Source organism: Crocuta crocuta, unplaced genomic scaffold (genome assembly GCF_008692635.1).
Source record: "Crocuta crocuta isolate KB4526 unplaced genomic scaffold, BGI_CrCroc_1.0 scaffold190, whole genome shotgun sequence".
NCBI lineage: Eukaryota > Metazoa > Chordata > Mammalia > Carnivora > Hyaenidae > Crocuta > Crocuta crocuta.
The window spans coordinates 2,471,672-2,499,041 of NW_027527955.1; the positions used below are offsets into that span (position 1 = coordinate 2,471,672).

Here is a 27,370-nt window from a genome sequence, read left to right on the forward strand (position 1 = left end):
AAACATTTTTTTTAAAACCAAACCAAGCTCATAGATACAGAGAATGGGTTGGTAGTTGCCAGAAGTAGGTGGGGGCGGGGGGGGGGCATGGAAATGGGTGAACTGTTTTTGGTTTTAGTTTAAATAAATTGAATTTTAAAAAAGAACTCCAAATATTTGAATTAGTTATTGTATTTTTCCCTAATTGTCCCCTCTCCAAACTAGACACCCTGTGACTTGGTCTCCAGACTCCTCATTCTTCTGGTTGCTCATCTCTGAATGCATTTCTGCTCATCCCTCAGCTTCTTTACCTGACACTAGACTCCATATGTGTTCCAGGCAGCTCTGAGGATAAAGAAACTCCTTGTTCTTTCCCTTTAGGCTAAAACAAGGAGAGAAGAAAGAAAAATGAGACATGTTATGTTTCTGTCTGCAGCATGATTCCCGTCATGAATTTCTTCCAATCAGGTGATGTTACTTTGGCAACAACCATTTTGTGTCCCTTTAAAAATAACTTCTTCCTAGTTAGCAATATATCATTTTCATAAACAAGTCCTGCAGTGACTTCTTAAAGTAGCCAAATTGGTTTTTTTTCCTTTTATTATTTAAGAAAAATATTTGAACAGATCTTTTAATATTTAAAAACATTTTAACATACAAGTAAAATACACCATTTTCAGATTTGTTGGAACAGTGATAATAAATTTGATTCTAATGTGGCATTGAATTACTAATACCAGTAAAGTCACCTTTTTTTTTAAACAAGCATACTAATTGTTGCTGATTTCAGGATAGCTTTGCAGAGGGAAAAATTATGACATTTCCATGTTTGAAATAATATGTAGAATCATTGCAGTTCATTGCTATGGAGCCAACCTATCTTGTGAAGACATGCACAGCTCTACTTAGATGCTCCCAAAATGATTTTTCACTTAGCGGTCTCTTACCAACTCCATACAAAAGTATGCCATACAAAAGTACTGCAACCAATTACAATTGGTGACCTTTGCAGTGAAAATAACCCTGAAAATGTAAGAAACTGTTTTTATGAGTAGTAGAAATGCTTATTCAGGAGCCTCTAAAAAACACTAAATTTTACTTTGGGTGTAGAAAGGTGCCTGCAAAAATATGCTTCTTGCTATTTAATATATTATCATATGAAAAGGTACTCCACAGGGTTATTGGGAAAGTGCTATCAAACAGTGTTGTAGATTTATTTAGTGTGACACGTCTCACCTTTAGATATTTTAAGATGAAGTGTTTGTCCTTTCAATTAATCAAAAATGTTGTTCCCTTCCAGTTAGCTAGGTCACTCAGGTCTCTATTCAGTCAGCAGTTTCTCCCAGTTGTTTGGCTGAATTTCCATTACTGAAGAATTAGGTCTGGTAATTAAATCCAATCTCAGCAAAATTTTTTCAGGCAGTTTATTTAGGTTCTGTGCAAAATGGAATCCCTTAGGGACAGGGAATTAACATGTTGTGAAGTATAATTTCAATGAAATCTGTTTAACAGTTATTCTTAAAAGAAGAGCTTAGTGACTTCCCTTGACCTGACTCAGCTTCAGTGTCTTTATGCAGTTTTTTCCATTTATAGTTCCCATCTTTTATAATTAGATGTGTTCCTGTATTTTCTGCTGGGTTTCTACATCAATAAGCTACTTTTGCCAATGATTTTATATAAATCAGTAGGCCTCCCACTGATTCATATATACACACATATCAAAATACTTTAAAAAATGAGACAAAACTATAAAAGATTTTAAAAAGTTCTTATATATTGTATATTTACATATTTTTACTACTACTTATGTGTATATATATGTCAATGTACATATTTTGATATGTATTTTCTATAGTTGTGTCTTAAATTCCTGAGTATTTTTATTTGATCTCTTCTAGCAACTGGCAGTTTAAATGTCCTGAAATTATATAGGAAGTAGGAAAATTAGGATCCAGAAATATAATGAGGGTTGCTGTTTTGAAGTACCTCTAAGGTCATTTTATTTAGTCTATTCCTCAAGTTTCCAGCTGCATGATTTCATCATAGAATGGAATTTACAAATTGCCTCCCAATGCTGTCGGATTCTATTATTTATAATAAACTCTTACTTGAGTTTTCAAGAAAGTTTAGAAAATGACTTCCTAGAGGCCCTTAAAGATAGTGTTTCCCACAAAGGACTTTGGTTTGTTTTGCCAGTTGGTTGATTTTCATGTCTAAAAGTATTTAGAATGATGTTCTATAGTCACAAACTCCTCTTACTGACAGTTTATTTTTTGTCACAATATTTATAACCACTTTGTTATGGACTGAATATTTGTGCACCCTCCCCTAATTCATATGTTGAAATCTAATTCCCAGTGTGATAGTATTTGGAGGTGGAGCCTTTGGGAGTTGATTAGGTCATGAGGATGGAACCCTCAGGAATGATTTTATCTATCTATCTCTCTATCTATTTATTTATTTTAGGGGAGGCAGAGCATAAGTGGGGGAGGGACAGAGAGAGGGAGACACAGAATCTGAAGCAGGCTGCAGGCTCTGAGCTGTCAGCCCAGAGCCTGACACAGGGCTCAAACCTAGGAACCGTGAGATCATGACCCGTGCTGAAGTCAGATGCTCAACCGACTGAGCCACCCAGGCACACCCCTCAGGGATGATTTTAGTGTCCCTTCTAGAAGAGACCTCAGAGAGCTCCCTTGTCCCTCTTTGCACATGAAGACACAGTGAGAAAAATGCCATCTATGAACCAGGAAGCAAGCCCACCAGACACCACATCAGTTGGCACCTTAATCTTGGACTTCCCAGCCTTCAGAATTGTAGGAAATAAATTTCTGTTGTTTATAAGCCACTTAGTCTGTGACACTTTGTTGTAGCAGCCTAAATGGACTAAGATACACATTGATGATTTATGGATAAATAAAAAAATATATATACTTAGATGTATACATAATACATATATGAAGATGTGGATCTCAAACACAAAATCAGGTGGTTAAGAAATGATTATTTTTATTGTTTTGTAAATGAGTTTAATTTCTGTTCAGAGTTCTCACTCTGCTAGGTAGCAGAGATTACATCTTCATCAATTTAGCACCCTCCCCCTTCCCGACCCAAGGCTGTGTTCATGAAAAGAAAGAGGGGGTTGAGAGAAGGCAGAGTAGCTTTATGATATTCAGGCATTGAAAAGGGCCATACGCTGCGTGGGTCTTTGTGACTGACCTCTGTGACATTAGCTGAGACATTGTCATTCCTGTTAGTCTTGGGTTATTTCACCCAGGTAATTCCTCTGTCTTCCATTTCAAACATAAGAATGTTCTCGGCCACTGAGGGGTTGTCAGTGCTGAGTCACCTCTTCCATGCTGTTTGCTGCTCTGAAATACTGTTTTTGGTGCAGTGAGGTCATTCATTCTCTTGCCTGACCCTGAATGTGCACTCAGGCCCTCTATGAGACCATGTAAGGTTCTTCTTCTGGATTTCCCACTCCGCTGCTATGTCTACTCTGTTCTCCCATGTATGCTGAGGATAGGAACACGGGATCTTTGCAGTGTTCAGGGTTCTACTAGGCATAGAGCACAGATTTCTTTTGCTCTATGTCTCCTAACCATCTATCTGGAAGGTTTTGTAATTTTTACCCCTCCTCACCCTTATAGTTTAGGAAAGGAAATGGCTAAGCATAGGATACCCTCTCAAGGACATTATTGTTGNTGTTTTATCTATCCTCCAGCTCTTGAGTTCTTTACCTAATCCAGTTGAGAAGAAGGGTTGGGAGTGGCAAGATGAAGGGAATAGCATGACCAGAGATGATGAATTCATGAAAGAGGAGTATCAGAAATAGTAGACACTTGAGATTACCTTAGGGAATGTGGTCGGAGGTCAAGGGCTGAACTGGAGATCTGCTTAGGGACTGACAGAGCTGGGAAAAGACTGAGTAGATTACTGATGCCTGACCGTTTATACTATATAGGGTTTTTTAAATTGTTGTTTTTTGCCTCAAGGCAATGGGAACCTTTTGAAAATATTTTAGCAAAAAATGGTATAAAAAATGGTATGGATTCTAGAGGCTATGGAGATATTTGAAAGAAGTTGCAGTAGATGGTGTGAGTGAGAGAGAACAACTTGGCTATGATTCTCAGAACCTAATTTGGGTGATGGTAAACTTATTTTATAAGAAGACAGGGAGTTCAGTCTTAGAGGTTTCATGTTGTAATGGCAACTTTGGGGTGTCTGTTGTGCAGCTGGAAATGTGGGAGAGGAGTTCAGAAGAGAGAGAAAAAGTAGGCATGTAGCTATGGATGAAAAAAAAAGAATAATTGACTGTGGTTGGAACTATGGGAAGGGAAGAGAGAAGATAGAGAAGATAAAAGATTATCTTAGAATAGTGATGAATGGCCAGAAACTGAGGGAGAAAAGCAAAACCAGGAACATGAAGTGACACAGAAGGATAGAAGAAGGAAGGTTTCCAAATAGGACAGTGATTACAAGCATCAAATTGTTGCAGGCGAGTTTTACAGGAATTTGGTGCTTGTGCTGTACAGAGTAATCCTCTCAATTCAGAACACCTAAAAAGCCTGTAAAATATGCAGAAGTATTTCCGTAAGCATTGTTGGATTTCAGAGAGTAAGGCAACTTTATTTCACAGTCCATTGAAGGAGTTGCCCTGGACGAAGTACTTACTCTCTTTGCACTTACTCACCCTAGTGATGTCTTTAGACTTGAAACCAAAGTGTGGGTTTTGAGTATGGGTGATGGAGGAGTGGGTATTTGGGAAATTACAAAAGTAAACATAGGAGGAGAAGGTGATTGAAGGAAAGAATTAAATATGATTGCTAGCTAATTCATATCAGCAAAGTCTGTAGGGAAATGACTTCTGAGGAAGCTGTATCAAGGAGGGAAGAACATAATTACAGATCAGACTGAATTTATCAATGCAGGCACATACCTCACAGCTTTTGGATCCTGTGTGCTAGACCAAGCAGGTGGAAGTAGTTCTCAGTGTCGAATTGGCTAGTTGAGTGACAACTATGTTTCATAGAGATCTAGAGTAAATAAACTTGATCTGTCAGAAAATAGTGCAAGGCAGCCTTTGTCGACAAAGATAGAAGCCCTTGGTTACATTAATCGAGTGTGATTCCTATAGCTATGCCCCCCAAGAGGCCTCAGAAGAAACTGTCTTCACCAAGACCTTGAGTAAAACAATGGTGAGTCACGCAACTTTGAGTAGTTCAGGGGTTCTTTTCTGTAGCTGCAATGGCAGTGGGAAGTGCTATGGGAAATGGACTCATAAACTCAGTGGGTATGAGAAGCACCTAGAAGCCTAGGCCAGGTAATGGTGTTTATTGACAGAGGCAAAGTAGTATGTTTACCGTCACAGGCAGCTGGGATGATGGCTGTCTAAAAGAGTGGGACTCATACAGATTTTGGAGGTGGATAATTGATCATGGGATACCTAATTGGAAGCTCTCTATGGTCCTTGATGTATTTAAGTAAAAAACAAAAATATCTGTAGGTGTGGTGAAAAGAGGCCTGATGAACTTCTATGATAGAGTAGTGTCCCCTCACCCAGTGCCCAGCCCTGAGCCACATCACAGACCTGGAGTCCCTTGAACAAAGGTGGTCTGGGACCCCTCAGAAAGGACATACTAGAGGGGTACCTGGGTGGCTCAGTTGGTTGAGTATCCAACTTTGACTTAGGTCTTGATCTCACAGTTTGTGGGTTCAAGCCCCATGTTGGGCTCTGTGCTGAAAACTCAGAGCCTGGAGCCTGCTTCTCTATCTCTCTCTGCCCCCACCCCTACTTGTGCTGTCTCTCTCTGTGTCTCAAAAATAAATAAATGTAAAAAAAAATTTTAAAAGGACATCTTAGAAAGTCACAAGTGTGTACTCTTTACATACCTTAGGCACTACTTGTTCTCAAAGGGCTCGTAACCATTTACCATAGTAAATAAGTCCCAGAGAATGGAAAATACCCAGCTACTCTGGGGCAGATTTCATGGTGGTTCTAATTCAGGACAATTTCTGGTGACCCCAAATTTCACTGAGGTCTACCAAGAAAAATGGGTGTTTGAAAAAGCCATATAATAGAGTTTTAACCCACGTCTAGCTCGTCATAGTTTCAGTGTGTTTGTGTTTATGGTTATTTACCTAGTTTTTGTAAGTTTATATATGGATATATAAATATATGTAAGGTAAGTATACATATTACATAGTTGGAATAGTATACTGAGTGATGGGCATATATCTTCATTACTTTTCTGACTCATGAAGTAAAGACTGTAGGGTGAAAGGGCCAAGTGAAACTTAAGCTATATAGTATGAGAAGCAAGTATGGTTGATGTCCATGGAATTCACTAAATTTACATCTTTATACCTAGAAACACATCACTTTATGGAATGGTGCAATGGACTATGCAGTACTCAATTTTAGTGCCAATGCCTAGTGAAGTTGGATACTGTCTTACAAAATTCAGAATGTGCTCTCAACTGACAACTGAAATATGGTGTTCTTTCTCCCATAGCCAGAATGTGCATGTCCAAGAATAATGAACTGGAAGTAAGGTGGATCCTCTACCTAGTCTGACTAATGACCCACTTATAGACCTTGTTTTCTGTCCTTCTGTTACTCTGGATTCTGTTAGTTTACTAATTATCATACCCCAAGGAGAAATACTTCTTTCACAGGAAATAGCAATAATTTTCAACTGAACTGGAAACTGACATTGACCATTTCAGACCACTCATTCTTCTGGGAAAACATAGGAAAAGGAAGATCATGGTGGTAAACTGGGGTGACGGATTCTGACTATTGAGAAGAAATACAATTTCATTTATTCAAAAGAGACAGAGATGAGTATAGGCAATTCCCTGGGCAGCATGATATTATCATTTTATCAAGCTGACTGAGACACTACAAACACCCCTTATAGACTAACCCACAGGACTGAGATACCCCAGGTGAGAAAGAAGGTTTGTGTCATCCATGTGGCTAAGACCCCATACCAGTTACAGTGCTGGCTAAACACAAAAGCCACACAAAATGTGTGATATAGGGAGAAATCCCAGCTATCAACCATATATCCTGTGTCTACTGTTTCCCTCCTTGCCATGTCATGTATAGATTTGTATATTTTAACTATTTTTTTTTTCTTTCCTACCTCTTTCCCACACCATTTCTAAATAAATTTTGTTGAATAACTTTACATTTTGGGTTACATGCTGCAGAATATAGAAGGCATTCAACAGAAATGGGGGAAAAATATTACTCAGAGATTTCAGACTTTGATCTAGAGGCAGTAACTAGCAAAGCTGAAGGTTGCCTTCCTTTGTTGGGAGGGGCTGAAAAATACCTTGATTGTTTAAAGAGCATTTCATTATGAAGCAGGAGTATTTTTGAGTGAGGACTGAATGTAGAAGAAATCGAGTAAGAAAAGCACTGGACAGTGCTGGACATCTGATATTGCTTGGCTACCTCGTATCCAAACACCCTTCTATTTGTGGGAAATCCTCCAACATGTGAACCTAGGTGGAAGGGAGGCCTCACCTCCCATTATAGAAGCTAAAATGGCCAGGCACTCTTCCCTAGCTCCCGGTGCTGGGATAAGCCTCCATTACCTAGGCTCGAGGAGCAATCTGGTGCTCCTGGGGTAGTGGCGCAAAATCACAAAACTAGTGAAAAAGTAGTAGGTCCACTTCCTGCTGTTAGCTTGGTGATTTCGTGGGGTTCAGCAATGGCAGTGGTTAGTGTCAAAATTCTAGTGGCAAGGCCATGAAGTGTCTGGTGGTGGCAACATTGAGCTATTGGTGGTGGTGGTAACAGGTGGTGGCATGCTGACAGAATGTTCCTGGCTCCCTGCTGTTCACTGTACTCTGTCTGGCCTTGCCTGTCTTCTCAGCCTGGGCTCTCTAGCCTTCCTGTTGATTGAGTTAGCAACACAATATTCTTTTAATAAATGCCTTACTGCTTCATTAAGCTAGTGATACTTGGTCTCCATTGTTTGCAACCAAGAGCCTTGACCTTTACAAGACTGATTCGTGGATAACATTTGATTTCTATCTAGGGATAGTGAACCTCAAAACATCGAGGGCTGCGTGAAAAACACCACAGATTTTTTTAAATGATTGTTGTTCTTTTCATTCATCTACTTTTTTATATAACAGAGTATTAAATAGAAAAAAAATGGAATAATTTCCACTAATAGAAAATGAAAACCTTCTCAGGGAGGTAAGTGTTTATCTATAGAGAAGGATACTATTGAGTTTCTTCTCGTGCCTTGTGCCTGAAGAACTTTGCCTTTGTGTCTCCAGTGTAGGTTGCTTGCCCTTCTCACCTTCATGTAGCTCTCCTGCTGGATGGAATTGGGCTGCAGGCACAGGATAAGGTGAAGTAAGCGCTTCAGATCCTGCAAGCAAAGAGAAGAGAGAGAAAAGAATTTCATTATCATCTGGCTTTCAGGAGGAGTATCACAAAGGTCAGACCTTTGTGCACTGTGAAGGTTAATCTCCTAGAACGTCTCATATCTTAACCTCCTAAAAAAATTTTTATCACCTTTGTAATGTCACATTCTAAAAGGGCCCCTTTTATTATTTAAGCTTTCAGAGGCTCCAGATTCCTCAAGATGTTTGGTACAGAAAACCTGCTCCTCTAAAAGTCTGAGAAAAAGAAATACAAAAACCTAACTCTCTCTTTTCCTTTTGTTTGCTAGCTTCACAAAGGGAAGGAGTGATTCTTTGTTAAGTTGACAAAAACACTGAGTGCTCTCCATGAACTCTCAGAATTGCCAAGTTTCTGGAATCCAGTTCTCAAATGTATACTCAGAATATTTTTGTTTCTATTTTGATTTTGGTGAAAATGGGATCTGTCTGGTTAAAAGCAATTCACAGCTCAGCCTAGGGGGAAAAAAAATCCTTTGTACAGGGCCAGCGAAGGGCAAAACACATCACCTGGCTGTCGTCCTTAGCTTACTTCCAGCACCAAGTGCCTGGGTGGGCTTATTTATTCTGAAGATGTTGAAACACAGATAAAATAATGGGATTCCTTTAATCCATTTAGTTTTCTTTTGTGTGTCTCGAATAGGGAGTGCTACAAAAAGGAATCTGTTTTGTTGGAAATTCCAAGACACATGACATCCTAAAGATGGCAAGATAAGAAATAGCTGACATCATGTTTCTAAATATACTATGCTGCGCAACAGCTACCTGGAGCAAAAGCAGAGAGGTTGAGGAGGCAAAATAATGACTTTTAGTTGCTGGAAGGCATCCATGTTCAACAGTCTGTCAGGAAGAGACAGGTGGGGCGGGCTCGCCACCTGGGGTGAAAGCTGGTACAGGATTTTTATTAAAATTACTGCACAGAGGAGAGAAGATAAACATTCAGTGGGTGTACTGGAACTGCCAGACCATATGTTTGGCCAGAACTAAGAAGCTCCTTCTCCAAAATGAAACTACCTAAGGCAAGCACCATGTGTTTTCAAAAATCTTGTGTACTAGGCAAATACATCCCAAGATTTAGAAATAAATTTTGTATGCCACTGTGTCTTTAGTCCTAATGCCTAGGATTTGTGATCTGGCTATATAATCATTTGAGTTTTGGTATGGAAGGGAGAATGTAAACTAACTTTTAGAATATAATCTGGAGGATGAGGAAGATGCTAAGTAGTTCTATACACTTAGCATCGTTCCCATTATAGACTCTGAGGGCTGGAAGGTACTAAAGCGCTAACCAGAGTTAAACCCTGTGGTGTATGGATAGTCTTCAGAGGTAATGTGACTCATTTAGGGCCCCATGGCTAGTGGTGCCAATCTTTTTTTTTTTTTTGAGAGAGAGAGAGAAGGTGCAAGTGAGCAAAAGGCAGAGAGAGAGAGAGACAGACAGAGAAAGAGAGAGAGAGAGAGAGAGAGAAAGAAGTGGAGCTCACCTGGGGCTCATGTTTTACCCAAAGCAGGGATCGTGCTCACATGAAGTGGAGCTCATGCTCATCCTAAGTGAGACTCAAACTCACCAGATACGGAACTCGAATGACTGTGAGATCATGACCTGAGCTGCAGTCAAATGTTAATGACTGAGCCACCCGGGCGCCCTGGTAGCGCCGATCTTAAAACCAGAGCCAAAGTCTTTCTGACCCTCGGTCCTTTGACCTTTTTATTAGAGAACATAGCTTCCCACTTGCATCAGTAACAAATTACCACAAACTCAGTGGCTTAAAACAGCAAACATTTATTATCTTGCTGTTCTGGAGGTCGGAAGTCTAAAACCAGTTTCACTGGCTGGGTTTGTGCTGGAGGCCTGAGGGCAAATCTGTTTCTGTGTCTTTTCCAGCTTCCAGAGGCCACCAGCACTCCTGGGCTCAGGGCCTCTTCCTTGCATCATTCTACCTTCTTGTGCTTACTGTCCCGTCTTCCATTACTGACCCCGGCCTTCCTACCTCCCTCTTACAAAGACACTTCCAACTACAAGAGCCCCAGCCAGATAATCCAGAATAATCTCCCATCCCCAGATGTTTAATTTAGCCATACCTATAAAGTCCATTTTATCATTTAAGGGGCCATATTTATAGGTTCCAGGGATTAGGATATGGATAGCTTTGGGGGCCACTCTTTTCCTGTACTCCATCCTACCTCTCATTATCCCCTCCCCCCCTCCTGAAACCAAACAATATAGAAGGCATAAGAGATTTCTGGGGTCAAAACTGTACAGTAAGACTCACGGAACACTGGGGTGGTTCTCTTCACTTGACACACCATTTTTGCCTCTGTCCATCTCCCTGACCCGCAGATAAGTGAAGGGCCAGCATCACTTCTATTTTACAGATTTGTAAAAGGGAAGGTTAAGAGCTTTGTTGAATTGGACTCTGGTCCTTAAGACCTCCCCTGCCTGCATCAAGTAATATCAAACTGTGCTCAGGCTCACAGCTGTATGCAAAGTCCTGAAGTTCCTGATTTTTTGGTTAACATTCAGAGCAGGTGGCTTTATTTGTTCTCTCAATCACTTTTTCCTTTTATCTCTATGGCGAGAGATAAGAGAACATTTGTCCAATATCTGTTGGTTTGACTTCATGTCCTTGGGCTGTGCCGATGGGCAGAGTATGTGGTAAAGAAAACTTATTCATAATCTTAAACATATTATGCAAGTGGCTGAATCAGAACAGGGAGGTGCCTGTTACCAAAGGCAATGGAGTGAGGAAGCTGTGGGAGAGGGGGTGGCCTCATTAGCAAGAGAAGGTTGTCACCTCAGAGAGTTCAGTCATTTCTGTGCTCTTCACAGACAGATTAAGCTCATCACTCTCTGAATTTCTTTATTGGAGAATGATTGGAGAGGGAATAAAAATATTTACAATTTATATGAACTTTACCAATCTCCAAATATTCTGAACACCTGGCATTATATTTTCTTAAAAACAAATATAGTAGGCACTCAATAAATGTTTGCAGAGTTCTGAATGAATGAATTTCATCATTGGTTGATTGATTCTACATGAAAAATAAATGAGGAATGTTTTCACTTGGGCTTGTTTGCTTCCTCTACATTTATTGATGACTTAAAGAGTCATTTAACTTTTAAAGCTGAGCTAAACAAATGTCCCCATGGTCAGAAATGTGCCCGATTTGGTATGCTTAGGAGACCAAATTAAGGGAAAATATTTTGCTGGGCTTTGGTGGGGCCTTCAAGAGTGTTTGAAAATAGTCACAAAATTCCTTCTATCAATCCAAAGTCTTAGTGACCAACTCCTTATACCCAGGCTTCTCCCATTGGGGGATGGGGCGAGGGGGGACAGTGGTCACTGGAACTAAAAAGTATTTGAGCACTGACTGTCCCAGGCCTTTTAAGATATGTTCTTTCATTAAACTCTTTCAACAACTTTGTGAAATAAATGTTGCTCCCATTTTACAGATTAGGAAACTTTGGAGAAGGTCAAGTGACCTTTGATAAACTGAAAAATACAAGTATTCTGAAGGCTTTTGTTTTTCAGTGTTGAATCCAGTGCTCTTTTGACTTGACTTTGGCTTATTTTTGTGCCAGAAAACTCAGTTAAGTGAAAAGACTAAGAGAATATCCACGTGGAGTGTCTGAAAGGAAGTGAGCCCGTACATTTCACACATCTTCAAAAGAAGGTTTTATGGTGACAAACTTTCAGAAGGAGGAGTTAACTTTCAGTTTTGCAAAGGGCCACAAAAGCAGGAGCTCTACACTCACACCTGGAGTCTCAGGTCCACATTTACTCGCTAGAGACTTCAAATGGTTCCCTCGGCTCCACCTTTGCTTGGCCTCCTCATCTCTAAGACAGGGTTGATGATAGCATCTGCTTACAGGACGGCAGTGCTTGGGAGAGTAACTCACATCAATCCAGTTTGTGGTGCACAGGAAGTGCTTCAGTAAGTGCGAGTGATAATTATTTGGGGGAACTCAAAGTCTTGTTCAATTTTTGTTCACTGTACTTAGAACCAGTCTTCCTTGAAGCTTCATTTCTTTTTAAATCGTCTAAGATTCTGAAGTTGTAGATTATTATTTGGGGCATGATTACACATTTTCAAGGCATCCCATTTTGGGCATTGCTTTGGTTTATGTGCCACCATCCTCTTCTGGACCACTCAGAGAAAACTTACATTTTAATTATGATGAGTCAATAGTAGTAGTAGTAGTAGTAGTAGTAGTAGTAATACATTCCATCATTCCATTCCACAGCATACTAACTAATGATTGTTTAATTATTAACAAACCCAACTGAGGTTTAGCAGCCAGCTGGTATGGGTTCTGACCTGGCAGTGCCACTTGCTAGCTCGGTACTTTCTTTCTAAATATGGCCTCCTTCCTTCCATCTGAGGTGCTATAGTTCTAGGAAGGTCGTGAGTCTGACTGAGAATGACTCAGCCGGTGAAGACATACGTGCTTGGAAAATGTCCTTCCAGAAGGCAAAACTGAATAAAATCTTTTTCTTCAAAAATGGAAGTAGGCAAGGAGACTGGTTTGTCTGATTTGAGTGTACTTTCACTGCTATTTACAACTGTACTTGCAGGTGTATTCCCTTCCAAAGATTTCCCCTGTTTTGTGTCAACTAAAGGTAGGAAACATGGACCTTGCAGGTGGTATATCACTTTTACTTTCATTTCCTTCAGTGCCTGGAGCAATGATTGCCAGGGCCCACCTGTGCTTTTGTTATTGAAAGCACAGCAGGGCATTAGGACTTCATTAGAGCCTTCCAGAAGGCCACAAGATGGGGATGTTACTCCACAAACTTAGATCTTTTAACTCTTTCTACAAATAATTATTGAGTGCCTACTATGTGCTTGGCATTGTTCCAGGCCCTGGGATTGGATTACAGTGATTAATCAAATAGACCTTGCTCAATGAAGTTTTCAGTATCATATACACGGTAGATGTTTGAATGTGTATTTAGCAGTTTACCTAGTGCTGTGGTAACAGAAATGCATGAGGCCATAGACAGGCACAGTAGGGACCCAAAATGCAACTTGAGAAGGGCCTGGACAGAGCTCTTAGAAGACTCCCCGGAGAAAACAGTATCTACACTGAGACCTGCAGAATGACTAAGAACTAGCTAGGAGAAGAGTTCTAATTTAGACAGAAGAATGGCATGCCCAGAAGCCCAGCAGGGAAGGTGAACTTGGTTCTTTGAAGCAATTGAAAAATGTTAAATTATAATTGAAGTGTAAAAGTAGTGTTTACAGACAAGGCTAGGCCATACCATGAGGGCCATGTTTTTAGGATAATTTTCAGGTCAATGGGGAAGGTGGTGCCTCTTATTCTGGTTTGTCCACCTGGAAGGTATGGAAGGTGTTTCTTATCCTTCTCTGTCAAGTCTCAGTGTACGTGTTGTGTTCTCTAGGAATCCTGATCCCTTATCCACCAAGACTGGGATGCTGTGGATTCCATAGCACAGTGTATCCTCGATCTATCACTTAGGCAGTGGTTGTCATTGTTAACAGACAGGGCTCGGATGCAGCAAATGGGGATTTGAAGCCTAACTCCCTGCTTTCTAATAAGTTTTTGGTTTCAGATTACTGACTTGGCAAATGAGGCTAATAATATCAGTCATTTCATAGGGTTTTGTGAAACAGACTGACAATGCTTGAAAGTGCTTTGCATATTGCCTGGCACATAATATGTGTTGAATAAATATTAGCTATTGCTATTGGTTATCCTAAATGTTAGCTGTTGGTGTCCATTATTCTGGATTTTAGTTTTATGATCTCTTCTCTCTCTGTCCTGTCATCTTCTAAGATTCTGGAGGACAGGGACCATATCTTATTTTACCATTATGGCCCCAGCTCCTACCATCATTACTAGAACAAAGGAAGTGCTCAATCAAAAGTCATCCAGTGAATGAGGATATTCATTGTATTACTCACATTTGTGTCACATTTAAAAATTACTAACTTGAAGGTGATACAATGGAAGGCTGTGTGTAGTGAGCCTCCTTTGTGATCTGTCCCATCAGGAAATGGGATCTTCCTAAAGGCAGAAAATGTGTGCTTTAGGGTTTTAAAATCCTTATTTTATTTTTCCAAAGTTTTTGTTGATAATCCTTACTTTAATCAATGTCCATTGATTTCTGAATTTAATGAGCGGTTTAAAAAATTCATTTTACATTAAAAAAATTTAACTCGTAAGAGTATTTTTTTGTTTTAATGTTATTTTTAAGTAATATGGACATATTCAGTAGCATATAAATTCACTTTTACTTGAATTTTAAGCTTAGCTATAGATAGTTTATTTCAATTAATATAACCAGTCAAACACTTTGGAACAATATGACTAGTGATGCATTTTCATATTTCTAACATATGAGATGGTGCTGAACTGACTTAAAAAAGTGTGTGTTTCTTAGTAGTTGAAAGAGCATCAGATTATAAGCCTAGAGATCTAGATTATGCTGTTGGATCTGCATTAAACAAGCTTTACAACCTTTGGAAGTCAATTTTCCTTTTATGAACCTCCATTTCATTTCTAAACTTGGCCAGATTGAGCTGGATTTCAGAAAAGATTCTTTCTGAGTTCCTAAATCCCATGATTTGATATCTTTCTGTTCAGATGGTGAGCCAGTGAGCTTCTGGCAAAACAGATTGGTGTGTATAAAAATCAGGCAGTGAAGTAAAATCAGGCCTTGATTTCTTTTTTCACTTGTAACACTTTTATTGCAACTCTGCTTTTCTGAGGAGGAGGGGGCAAGATAGCAGATGAAAGCTGATATTTATTGAGTTCTTACTAAAAGGGGCTGAGTGTTTCACATGCATTTCAAATTGGATTTCATTGTAACTCAATGGAACGAGTATGATATTATTAGCTGCATCTTACATGTGAGGAGGCAAGTTTGAGAGGTTGAGTGATTGAGCCAACGTCACACAGCTTGTAAAGTAGTAGCAACAAAGTGATTATAGAGCCCCTCCTCTTAGCCGTTATGCTATATGACTACTTCTTATGGAGGGTCTACTATTTATCAGGCATTGTGGTAGACAATTTGTGGGCATTCTTCTTTAAATTCTCACAACACTCCTGTGGAGCAATTCTCATTAACTTCATATATTTTCTTTATTTAAAAAAGTTTTTTTAATGTTTTTTTATTTACTTCTGAGAGAGAGAGAGACAGCATGAGCAGGGGAGGGGCAGAGAGCAAGGGAGACACAGAATCTGAAGCAGGTTCCAGGGTCTGAGCTGTTGGCACAGAGCCCAGTGCAGGGCTTGAACCCACAAACTGTGAGATCATGACCTGAGCTGAAGTTGGACGCCCAACCGACTGAGCCACCCAGGAGCCCCTAAAATTTTTTTAATGTTTATTTATTTTTGAGGGAGAGAGAGAGACAGAGCCTGAGAGGTGGAGGGGCAGAGAGAGAGACACACACAGAATCTGAAGCAGGTTCCAGGGTCTGAGCTGTTGGCACAGAGCCCAGTGCAGGGCTTGAACCCACAAACTGTGAGATCATGACCTGAGCCAAAGTTGGATGCTTAACTGACTGAGCCACTCAGATGCCCTTTCTATATTTTCTTTATAAGAGGAACTAGAAATTGTAGGGCAAAGGTGTATCAGGGAGAAAGTTCACAAACACAAATAGGAAAATCCTTAGGCCGATATGGAAGTGGCTTAAGGAGTATAAATACAATTTCAAAGGATATAGCTTCCTCTGACTTAGCCTGTTTATGATTATTTACAAAGCCTGCTGCCATTTTGTCTGAAATTCTTTTATACCAGCTCTAATAGAAAATAAAAAGTTGAATTTTAGCTTCTGTCCTTAAGAATCTCAGGTTTATGCTTCACTTAAGACTGTAAGATCTTGGCAAATTAGTAACATCTCTGAGCTTCAGTATTCTCATGTATAAAATTGAGCATAATTCTTACCCTGTAGGACTGTTGTGATTATTAGGGACAATATATATAAAGTATCTAGAATAATGTCAAGAGTATAGGAGATACTCAATAAATGGTAACTATAGTTGTTTTTATTATTGTTACATACTGTTTCTCATTTCATTTTAAACTTTTTGATATCAGGGAATATGTCTTCCTCCAGTGATTTTCAGGTAACAAGTATACAAACTATTTTCAAATGAAATATTGATTATAAGTCCTTTCCATAAATCCTGTAGTTATAAATTCTTTTCATGGACTGGATTGGTCAGGAGAGACTGTTGGAGTCTAGATGAGAACCAGTGAGATGAATGGAGACTCCAGAATTGGATATGGAAGGGACTGTGTGGACCAGAGAGATACAGAGGAGGCAAAATCTTAAGGATTTGATGACGAGCTGGAAGTCATGGGGAGGGATGGGAGGGAGTCCCTGGATAACTAAGCTTTCCAGCTTGAATGGTTGGGTCAGGAAAATTGGGAAAAGCAACAGGGTTGGGTTGGAGAAGGATTTGAATAGTTGGGTTTGACGCATGTTGAGTTTGAGGTATGTGGTAGGCAGCTCGATTCATGGATCTGAATAGGTGATATAGAGTGGCTCTCAGGAGCTCTGAGAGCAGATACAGGAAGCTCAGACCCTTGTAAAGTACATTAAAAACAGATTTCCTGAAAACACTAAGAAACTGTCCCTCTCTTTATTTATATATTTTTTATTTTAACATTGGCCATTAAAGCCTAAACAAAATGAGCAAATAGTGTAGAAATTTCAGGCAGAGATAGAAGTGTGAGTTTTTGGCAAGTTTGGGTGAAGTTTTTTAGCTCTCATTAAATCATAATTTTTTGGTACGTCATATGAAAACTCTAGGATGTATTTTAGGACATAGCCCAGAAAATTTCCTCCCATCTTAAATGTATTAGACCCACTTTTATATTTTGATATTAACTTTCAGTATTTTATTGCCCTTTTTGGCTTTAAAAGCATGTTGAATTTTTTAAGAATGACAAAGTGGAAAATAAAATCTCATCTGATAGCATATAATCTCAGTGATTTGACACAATAGAACAATTGTCTTCTTTCTATATTTAAATAGGATTGTGCGTACTCTTCTACTGTTCTTAAAGATTATGTCATTTCCTTGTTCTTTTCATGAAGCAAAAGAGATTAGCTAATTTTATCCTCAGTGCTGAGAACTTCAGTGACATTTTTGGGCAAACCACCACACCACATTACAACTCGGTGTTTGGAGATTTAGCTCAAGCTCTGCTCTTCTCCTCCACAAGACCTGCAGTGATAGACCAAGTTATAGGCCAAGTGGCTAACTTGAAGCCTCAGTGTCTTCATAAAAGAACACCTGAAAGCCAAAGTACCACTAATTCTTTTAAAATCTGCTTCCCCACAACAAGAAACAAGGAAAGAAAGAAGGGAAGGAAGGAAGGAAGGAAGGAAGGAAGGAAGGAAGGAAGGAAGGAAGGAAGGAAAATACATAGAATTAAATAAGCAAGAGTTGAATCCATTATGTTGAATTTTAGAAACTTACTTCTATCTTAGCTTCCTATTGCTGTTGTGCTAAATTATGACAAGCTTAGTGGCTTAAAAAAACAACACAAATGTATCATCTTATAGTTCTGGAATTTATCAATCTGAAATCAGTCTGAGCAGGTTAAAATTTAGGCGTTGACAGGGCTGCCTTCGTTTTTGGAGGCTCTACAGAAGAATTTGTTTTCTTGCCTTTTCTAGCTTTTAGAGGCTCCCTGTATTCCTTGGTGTATGGTTCTCTCCCATCTTTGGAGCTACCAATATCATATCAAGTCTCTCTCCTTCTCCATCACTTTGACACCAACTCTTCTTTTCCCTCCTTCTTCCATTTTTAAGGATCTGGTGATTCCATTGGGCCCACCTGGATAATCCAGAATAATTTACTAATCCAAGGTCAGCCAATCAGCAAACTTTAATTCTATCTGCTACTTTCATTCCCCTTTTCCCAGGAGCATAATATTCACAGGTTTTGGGGATGAGGGTATAGACATTTAAGGGGTACTATTATTCTGCCTACTGCACTGCTTAACCATATTAAACATAGAATGGTATGTTAGTAGCATAATTGTAAAATCTGATGTGTTTGTCTAAAAGGCGTCAAGGTTTTAATATAGCTGGAGTCTGCATAATTGTGCTGAAAGTAACTCAATAGTGAATTATTTCAATGTCGGGGCCTCTCTGAGACATGGAGTGTTGAACCCCTTAAAATAACATGATTATGTGAGAGAGGTAGCAAAAATTCAGGGAGGAGAAATTAGTAAGTCATTGTGTATTACTTTAGCAACACTGTGCATTAGAACTTTCCACGATGAAAGAAGTGTTCTCTATCTGCACTAGTATTATAGCCATTAGCTACATGTACATGTTGAGCCCCTGAAATATGGCTAGAGCAACTGGGAAACTGAATTTTTAACTTTACTTAAAATCAGTTTACTTAAAATCAGGAGTGCCTGGCTGGGTCAGTTGGGGGAGCATGTGACTCTTGATCTCAGTGTGACTCTTGATCTCAGGATCCTGAGTTCTGGACCTACTGTGGGGTATAGAGGTTACTTAAAAATAAAATCTTTAAAGGAAAACCAATTTAGATGTTGGTCACATGAGTCAGAAATCCTGCTGTTTAAATCCAAGTTTGGTCTTTTACTAGCTTGAGAGTTTTTTTCTAAGGGCAGATTACTTAGCCTGTTTGAATCTTAGTTTACTTCTCTGTACATTTAGGAAGCTAATTTTTTGTTTTCATGTTTTATTTTGAAATAATTTTAGACTCACACAAAGTTGCAAAATTAGCACAGAGCGTTCTTGTGTACACTCCCTGCTGGCTTCCTCTAATAAGATCTCAGATAATCATAAGATATTATTAAAATCAGGTCATTGGCATGGGTAGAATACCATTAACTAAACTGCACACCTGGTTCAGATTTCACCCATATTATACATGTAAATGCTTAGGGAGAGGATATATTGTTGTATGAAATTTTATTACATGTGTAGATGTATGTAATTTCCACCACAATCAGGATATATACCATCAGCATAAAGAAAGTCTATTGTGCTTTCCTTTATAGTTATACCCACTTTCCAATCCTAACTTCTGGCATTACTGGTCTATTTTCCATCACAATTGTTATTCTGAGACTGTTTTATAAATGGAATCATACAGGATGGGTTATTTTTTTTTCACTCAGCATACTGCCCTTTGAGATACATTCAAGTTGTATATATCAGTGTTTATTTCTGTTTGCTGCTGAATAGTATTCCATTTTATGGATGTACCACAGTTCGTTTATCCATACACCCACTGAAGGACATTTGGGTTGTTTGTAGCTTTTGACTCTTAAAAATAAAGCTGCTATGTAGAGGTTTTTGGGAGAACATAAATCTTCAGATCTCTATGATGAATACCCAGGCATGTAATTGATGTGTCATATGTTTTATAGTGGGATTAGCTGATTAACAACTATATATATATATATCTTAAAATGACCATATACAAATATCAAAACTATACAAGGTGAGATTAATATTTTTAAATAACCCAGATGGAAATATGATGAACATAACAGAAATAGAAAGGAATTTACAAATGTGCATTGAAATGCATAGTTTCTGTTAGTTTATTTTTCCCACTTAATTTAAACCTCTCCTTCACAGTTCATTAAAACATGACATCAAGGGCAACATGATGGACCCTTGTGGTGATGGAATTCTTTTGTGTCTTTACTGTGGGGGTGGGTACATGAACCTCAACACATGTAAAATTCTGTGGAACTACACACACACACACACACACACACACACACACGAATATATATAAAACTAGAAAAATGTGAACAAGGTTAAAGAATTATATCACTGTCAATATGTTGGTTGTGATATTTTACTATAAGTATGCAAGCTATTACCATTGGAGGAAACTGGATCAAGAGTACTCTAGGTATTATTTCTTACAATTGCGAAAGAAGCTACAGTTATTTCAAAAATAGAAAGTTTATTTTTAAAAAAAATCACAGCAACCATTTTCTCTATTTCTGGGGCTTGCCACCAATTTTGTAGCTTTTGTATAATCTTTGAATTTCCAGAGTATATATGTCTCAGTCAAAAAGCTCAACTGCCTATCCTGAAACCGTTTTTTGAGCAACTGCACAATAATCTACATGATCAAAGCATACTGAAAAACTTATGACTCAGAAACATGACACTCTCCCACTTCTTCTGGCTCACTCTTTTTAAAAATACATGATAACGTCTTAAGGAAACTCTGTCATTGACCTTTCCCATTCTTTAGATGCTGTGCTACAGGGTTCCACTTGAATGGGTTCTGCCCTGACTAAAGTGTGCTTGCTTTGGAGACATTCTATTTTTACTTGTCTTAATAGATAATTCTTTATGTTGGAAAATGAGGTCAAGTAAACACTCAGCCACAGTCCAGAATTATAGCTATAGACACTGTGAACTGTTTAGAACCTAGGCTGATTTAGAACAGTTTTTGAAATCCCCAGAATGAAATGACCCAGTTACTTTCGTTTCTACTTTTTCTTCAGAGGCACCCTCTTTTGAATTGTCCCTTACTGAGAAATAAGCTGGATCTGAGCTTTGTAAGGGTGCCAAGCCTGTTTTGTTCATAAAGAATATCTCCCTGGAATTCATTTAGCTGAACCTTATTATTATAGCAGGAGCCTTGCTCACCATGGTGACCATGGCTGGTGCCATCAGATATTAAATCTATTGATCTTGAGTATATGGTCCATCTCAGAGTTTTCAAATGGCCCGTGCAGTCTCTTCCCCTGGGGTGAAGCACATCTTAGCTTCTTGTGGCCTTCTCAAAGCTCATCTTACGTCTTGGTACAATGTGTTCTTTTGATTTGCTGGTGATTTTGTTACTTCTCATGGACAGATGTAAACTAGAGGACAAAAGAAGGGAAAGAAGTCCAAGGAATGTAGACTTCTTGCTTTTCAAGTCACCTTTCTTATGCTTGGTTGTCCTTATACCCAGGTCATTTTCTGACTTCTTCTACTCTTAGGGTGAGAGCCCACTTTTTTATTTCTCTCAGGCTGTATTGGGAAGATGGTGGGCTCCTGGAATGGAGAGTGCTTTGTAGAAGAGAAATACCTTTAAGCCTATAGTGAATAATTCCTGTGAAGCTGATTAGTCTATCTTGGGTTGCAATAGTAAGTTTGAAATATGGCAGAGATTAATTATTAACCTATGTTAGAGTAGTAACCTGTACCATACTGTATATTATTAAATATACATCATATTATCATGTCATACTATAATATTGTACTTGAAAATATAAACATAAAATATATGAAAATAAAATATGAAAATATAAACATTTAAGACATCACAGAAAAAAAAAGTTGGTCTCAGAGTCAGGAGACCTGGGACCATTCTTTGCTTTATTATTTAATTACTTGTTGTCTGTGTTGCTTAACCCTTCTTTGACCCAATTTTCTGCTCTGCAGATGATAATTAACTATAATAATAGCAACCTCATAGGTAATTTTGGTAGAATAAAGAGAGGATGTTTAGCTGAAGCATACTACTCTTGAGAAAGGAAAAAAAAAATGCTAGATGTTATTAAAACCTAAGTATAGTTTTAACAGATACTGACAAGAAAACTTTTAATATTTGTCACAATGTCTAGTTCTGGAGACAAAAAGCCTAATTTCTTTTCACCTTAGAATTGCGCAGAGACACTGTGGGTTGCCTATACAAGATCTTTCCTTTTCTTTATTTTTTCCCCCTAGTACATAGGGTTTGCACAATGGTGGTTAAAAAACACTTATTTGTGGGGTGCCTGGGTGCCTCAGTCAGTTAAGCATCTGACTTCGGCTCAGGTTATGATCTCACAGTTCGTGAGTTCAAGCCCCACATCGGGCTATGTGCTGACAGCTCAGTACCTGTAGCCTTCTTCAGATTCTGTGTCTCCCTCTCTCTCTTCCCCTTCCTCACTCACGCTCTGTCTGTCTCTCTCAAAAATAAACAAACATTAATTTTTTTTTTTAATTTACTTGCTTCCCCAATCTCTCCTGTAGCTAGTACTGGTTATATGTAAGTTCTGGCCTATGAAGTTTTAAGGGTAACATCTGGGTGATACCTGTGAAGTATTTTCTTCCCTTTAAAAAATAAAATAAAAAAGATACATTCAAAGAGAGTGTTTCCAGATGCTGCATTTTCTTCCTGTATTTCAATAGTTTTCTGCAACTTTAGAAACCATTTTGTGACCATGTGATGATAAACCCAAGGACAGAAGCCAACATGCTGACTACAACAGAGTAGAATCATGGAATATCTTGACTGACAATAGCCATGCAACTGAACCACCTTAGGACCACTTCTTTTATATTTTTAGAAAATAAAACCTTCTATTAATTAAGCCACTTTCTGTAATAATCTGTTTACTTGCATATGAAAGTATCCTAACTGATATACAAAAGAGTTTCCCAGGAACACAAACTCAGAGGTCACCATTATATATAATGTGATGGTGATACTCCATGGAGTTGTACAACTTGGTGACCTTGGTCTTGGTGAACTCTTACTCATTCTTCCAAGTTTATCTCACATAGTTCCTTTTTTGAGAAGTCCTTGTATACAGAGTAATCACTTCCAGTTTAACACAGTATCTTGTAATTATATTTTGTTATACAGTTATTTTTATAATACATTGATTTGAGGTTAAATGTCAATAAGTCTATTTCTCAAACACATGTGTCTTCCAAGTATATAGTAGGTGCTCACAAACAGTTTCTGGAACAAAAGAGACTTTGCTCATCTATTGAGTGATAATAGGATTTTCATTAGAGTAAAAGTTATTCAGATTTCATATAGCAGAAACCTAGAAATATTGATATTTTTTCTCCATAAGGGTGTTAGAAAAGAGGTGTGGGTAATGATAAATTTATTGATAGTAGATATTAATATTAGTAAAAATCTTAAATTTATATTTCAGGATCATACTTCTTTCATCCCAACTCTTACCCTTCCTGTTTACTTGCAGCTGAAAGATGAAAATTCAGGATTTAGCATATGATAATCCTGAGGCTGCAATGATCTATCACATCACTGAAAGATACAATCATGTTCACTAGACTGCTTAATATGGCAAGAGGTTGCATACAGACATTGTGAGAAGACATTTTGAGAAACATTTAGAAGCATAAAGAATTTAACCAACAGGTAGTTGGACTACTCTGTAACCCTCAGGTGGCAGAACCCTCAGTCTTGACAGACTGGCCCAATTAAAAATTAATTCATTTATTCATTCAACAAATACCTTTAGATATGCTAGTATGTACTACATTTTTTTTTCTGAGTGCTAGAGGTATATTGGTGATCAGTATATTCAAGGGCCTTGCCTTCCTGGGCCTTAGTGTATTTATTCACATGTTGATAATAATGGTGATAATGGCCAGTTTTAGGGTCAGAAGTAACCCTACAATTTCCTGACAAAAGTCCCAGAGAGTGTTGAGGCTCACTTTTTAAGCTGGAGAAGGTGATAGAATCCTCGCTTTCATTTGAGGGATTGCTAGTATAATTCTTAGCAATGTATTACCCTAAATAGAACTGGCATGTAGTGAATGATGTTAATTTATGAGTTCAGTCTTCTGGTTAAAGCCTATACCAATTTTCTATTTGTGTCCATGATCTGAATACTGTTCGATCCATGTTTAAAAGTAATCTAGGAGCTCATGTATGTAGTATAGCTATCCTATATGGGTAGTCTTCCACAATCTGATAACACCCATGATACAGCCTTAATCTCACTTCATCAAGCTGGACATGACTATGTCCCTGAAACCACATAATGGTGATTCAGATGCCATTGCATTGCCCCTGTGCTAATGAAATGAGCAAGAAATTGTTCAAACTGGTTTAGCAGGTTTTCCCATCATAGTTCCAATCTCTCTTCAGAAAACCTATGAATCTTGGGAACTCTAATATTTATTTATCAGTTATTATGTGTCATATATTATAAATTAAATATGTTATGTCCTGTAAGCTCATTACAAGTTGATGAGATAAGTGATGCCACTTTTACTTATTGATGATGAAACTGAGATTTCAAGAGCTTAGGTTACTTGTTGAAGGTCACACAGCTTGTAGGTGGGCCAGTTGAGACTCAGACCAGGTCTATGGGACTCCTACATTCATTCCTATTCTTTTGATACCATGCTTTCTTCTAGATATATCGATATGTAAAGTTAACTTAATTTTTTTTTTAATTTTTTAATGTTTTATTTATTTCTAGGAGAGAGAGAGAGAGACAGCGTGAGCAGGGGAGGGTCAGAGAGAGAGGGAGTCACAGACTGAAACAGGCTCCAGGCTCTGAGCTGGCAGTCAGCACAGAGCCCGACGCGGGGCTCGAACCCACGAACTGCGAGATCATGACCTAAGCGAAAGTCGGACGCTTAACCGACTAAGCCACCCAGGCGCCCCAAGTTAACTTAATTTTTAAGTGCAGACACGTATCTTAGGAGATGGCATATTATTGTATATCAATCACACAATTCATGAAATAACATTGACTTTGTTACATGTAAATTTAATTCATGCATAAAGTGAAAAACCCTAAAAATTATAATTTTCCACTTTTTTGCCCTTCTAGGTCATGATCATTTAAACAAACTGGAGTCCACTATGTTTTGTGGCTGTAAAAAGTGGTAAGCTAAGAATCTTTCACAATCTTACTTGCTAAGTCTGATATTAAATACACAACTAAGAATGGAGATTGTAATTTTAAGCATTCAGTATGCATTTGAAATACTGGCAGAATTTCATATGTAAGAACTCTAATAATAGAAACAACTCCACCAACCTTGGTTTTAATGCATTCTTTTTATTCATATGTCAGGTTCCCTAAAGGTTTTATCTTGAAGTGTTAACAGGGAAATCTGTCACCAGTAGAGGACTAAATGAAGTCACGAGTCATATAACAAGCAGAAGAGACAAGTAACCTTCACTTGGATACTTAAGAAAATACTGGCAGGAACCCTGATATAATCAATTTGCAAATGACTTGAAGACAAGAAGTTACTTAGTAGATAATGACTAATGTGTTCTACTTAAAACCAAATCCTTTAAAGCTAATCTAATATGGTAGATCAAGGAGAAATGATAGATGTTCTCTGTCTTGATTGCAACAAATCTTTTGATTATCTGCATGTTACACCTATCAATGAACAAAAAAGGAAAAAAAAGTGACCTGAAGCAGACACCTGGCTGGATTGTAGTAACCATATAATGTCAAGCATCTGGATGAAAATGACAGATGCTCTTTTTCTACAATGTCAAATATATTTGTATAAACAGTCATAGACACACACGTGCATACACACATACCCAGGGTACATGTATTTGAAAATGTATGAATTTTTGGCCTTTGTATTATGTTGGAAATTTTGCATTGTATAGACGTGGCTAAAGTTCTATGTCCCAACCATGAAGGATATGAATATCATGAGAAAGTTCACAACAATGCAAGGAAAAATAGACACTAGAAAATACTTTTTTGGCATAGAAGTTAAAGATATCAGGACAATTCAATCTGAAAAAAAAAAAAAGAAAAAAGTAGATAAAGGATAATTCAATAATATTATTTGAAGATGCCTACCTGGTATCAAAACAATCAAAACATTTTGGTCAGATGATTAGCAAAACAAGGAACAAAGCCTGCTTTGTAGCATTTGCTAATTTCTATGTTGTACGTACTCCTACCTTGACCAATTCCAAGTTACCAACGTGATGTCACCGAACATGGCATTGGGCAGAGATGTGCCGTCATAAATCTCATCATATATCTACCATATAGATAATAGTAGATGTAAAAACCTCAAAACTCAAGAGCACAGGAAAATAGTACAGTTTATAATATAATTGGAGAGTAATAAATTTCAAGTATTAATTGCCCCTTTTTAAGAATGAAACTTAACTATAAGTTTATATAATTTATTGTTTAGTAATGTGTATTTTAAAAAAAGGATTGCAAAATTCCTGAAAATTTAGCTGTGGGTTCTCCTGAGCTGGTGCATGCTGACTCCAAGACATCACTAGTAGGTACCCTAGAAGTTCTGAAACACTCCTGATTGGATTTGCATATTTATAGAAACACAAGAAAAGAGTCTACATTTTGTTCTTGGTCTTGCAGCTTTGACCTCCAGGTCATTTTCCCTGGGGGCCTGTTAGGGAGATTCATTACCTTTGTGATGTGGGGAGTGATTTAGGGTCCTAAGTTTCCTTGTTAGGTCCCTGTGCTGTCATTTCTTGCTGATAACTCATTGGTTTTCTCCTAAGAATAGAAACTCAGTATCTCATTTCATCTTCCAATTACACACCTCTCTTCAAATTAAGCAAAGAAACAGATATTTACTTCCTGTTGTGTCTTGTGGACATCCATGTTTATTACACTCATTGGTCTTTTCATTGTTTTTACATTTATGCGAGTGTAGGCACACACATGGCTATTTTTAAAAAATGTTAATGCTTATTTATTTTTGAGAGACAGAGAGACAGAGCATGAGTGGAGGAGGAGCAGAGAGAGAGAGAGAGAGAGAGGGAGACATAGAATCCGAAGCAGGCTCCAGGCTCTGAGCTGTCAGCACAGAGCCCTAAATGGGGCTCGAACTCATGGACAATGAGATCATGACCTGAGCCGAAGTCACACTTAACCCACTGAGCCACGCAGGTGCCCCATGCAAGACTATTTTTTTAAAATATCAGTCTCATTTTCACCTTGTTAAAGATACTTATTTCTGAAATATTATTTGAACTTGAATATTCTAAAATCATTGTGGTAAATTTTACCTCGTGTTCTTACTCTGTAGCAAGACCTTTGTCTTTTTCATAATTGTGTATTCAGCATGTAGTGCACTGCTGGTACATAGCATTGAGTAAACTTAAAGTGTGCAATGTGTGTACAGCACTAATATATTGAAAAATGGTCACCACAGTAGCATTAGTTAGACCTTCCATTACCTAATGTAATTACGAATTCTTTTTTGTATTGAG

The 27,370-nt window shown here is 38.2% G+C and overlaps 1 long non-coding RNA gene across 1 annotated transcript in view; it reads left to right on the forward strand.

Moving 5' to 3' along the window:
- Window positions 1-364: 364 nt before the first annotated feature.
- LOC144222123 (uncharacterized) overlaps window positions 365-27,370 on the forward strand; it is a 222,757-nt gene continuing 195,751 nt past the window's right edge. The window contains exon 1 of the long non-coding RNA XR_013332304.1: window positions 365-447. This is a non-coding gene — a long non-coding RNA (uncharacterized LOC144222123). The remainder of the gene's footprint in view (window positions 448-27,370) is intronic.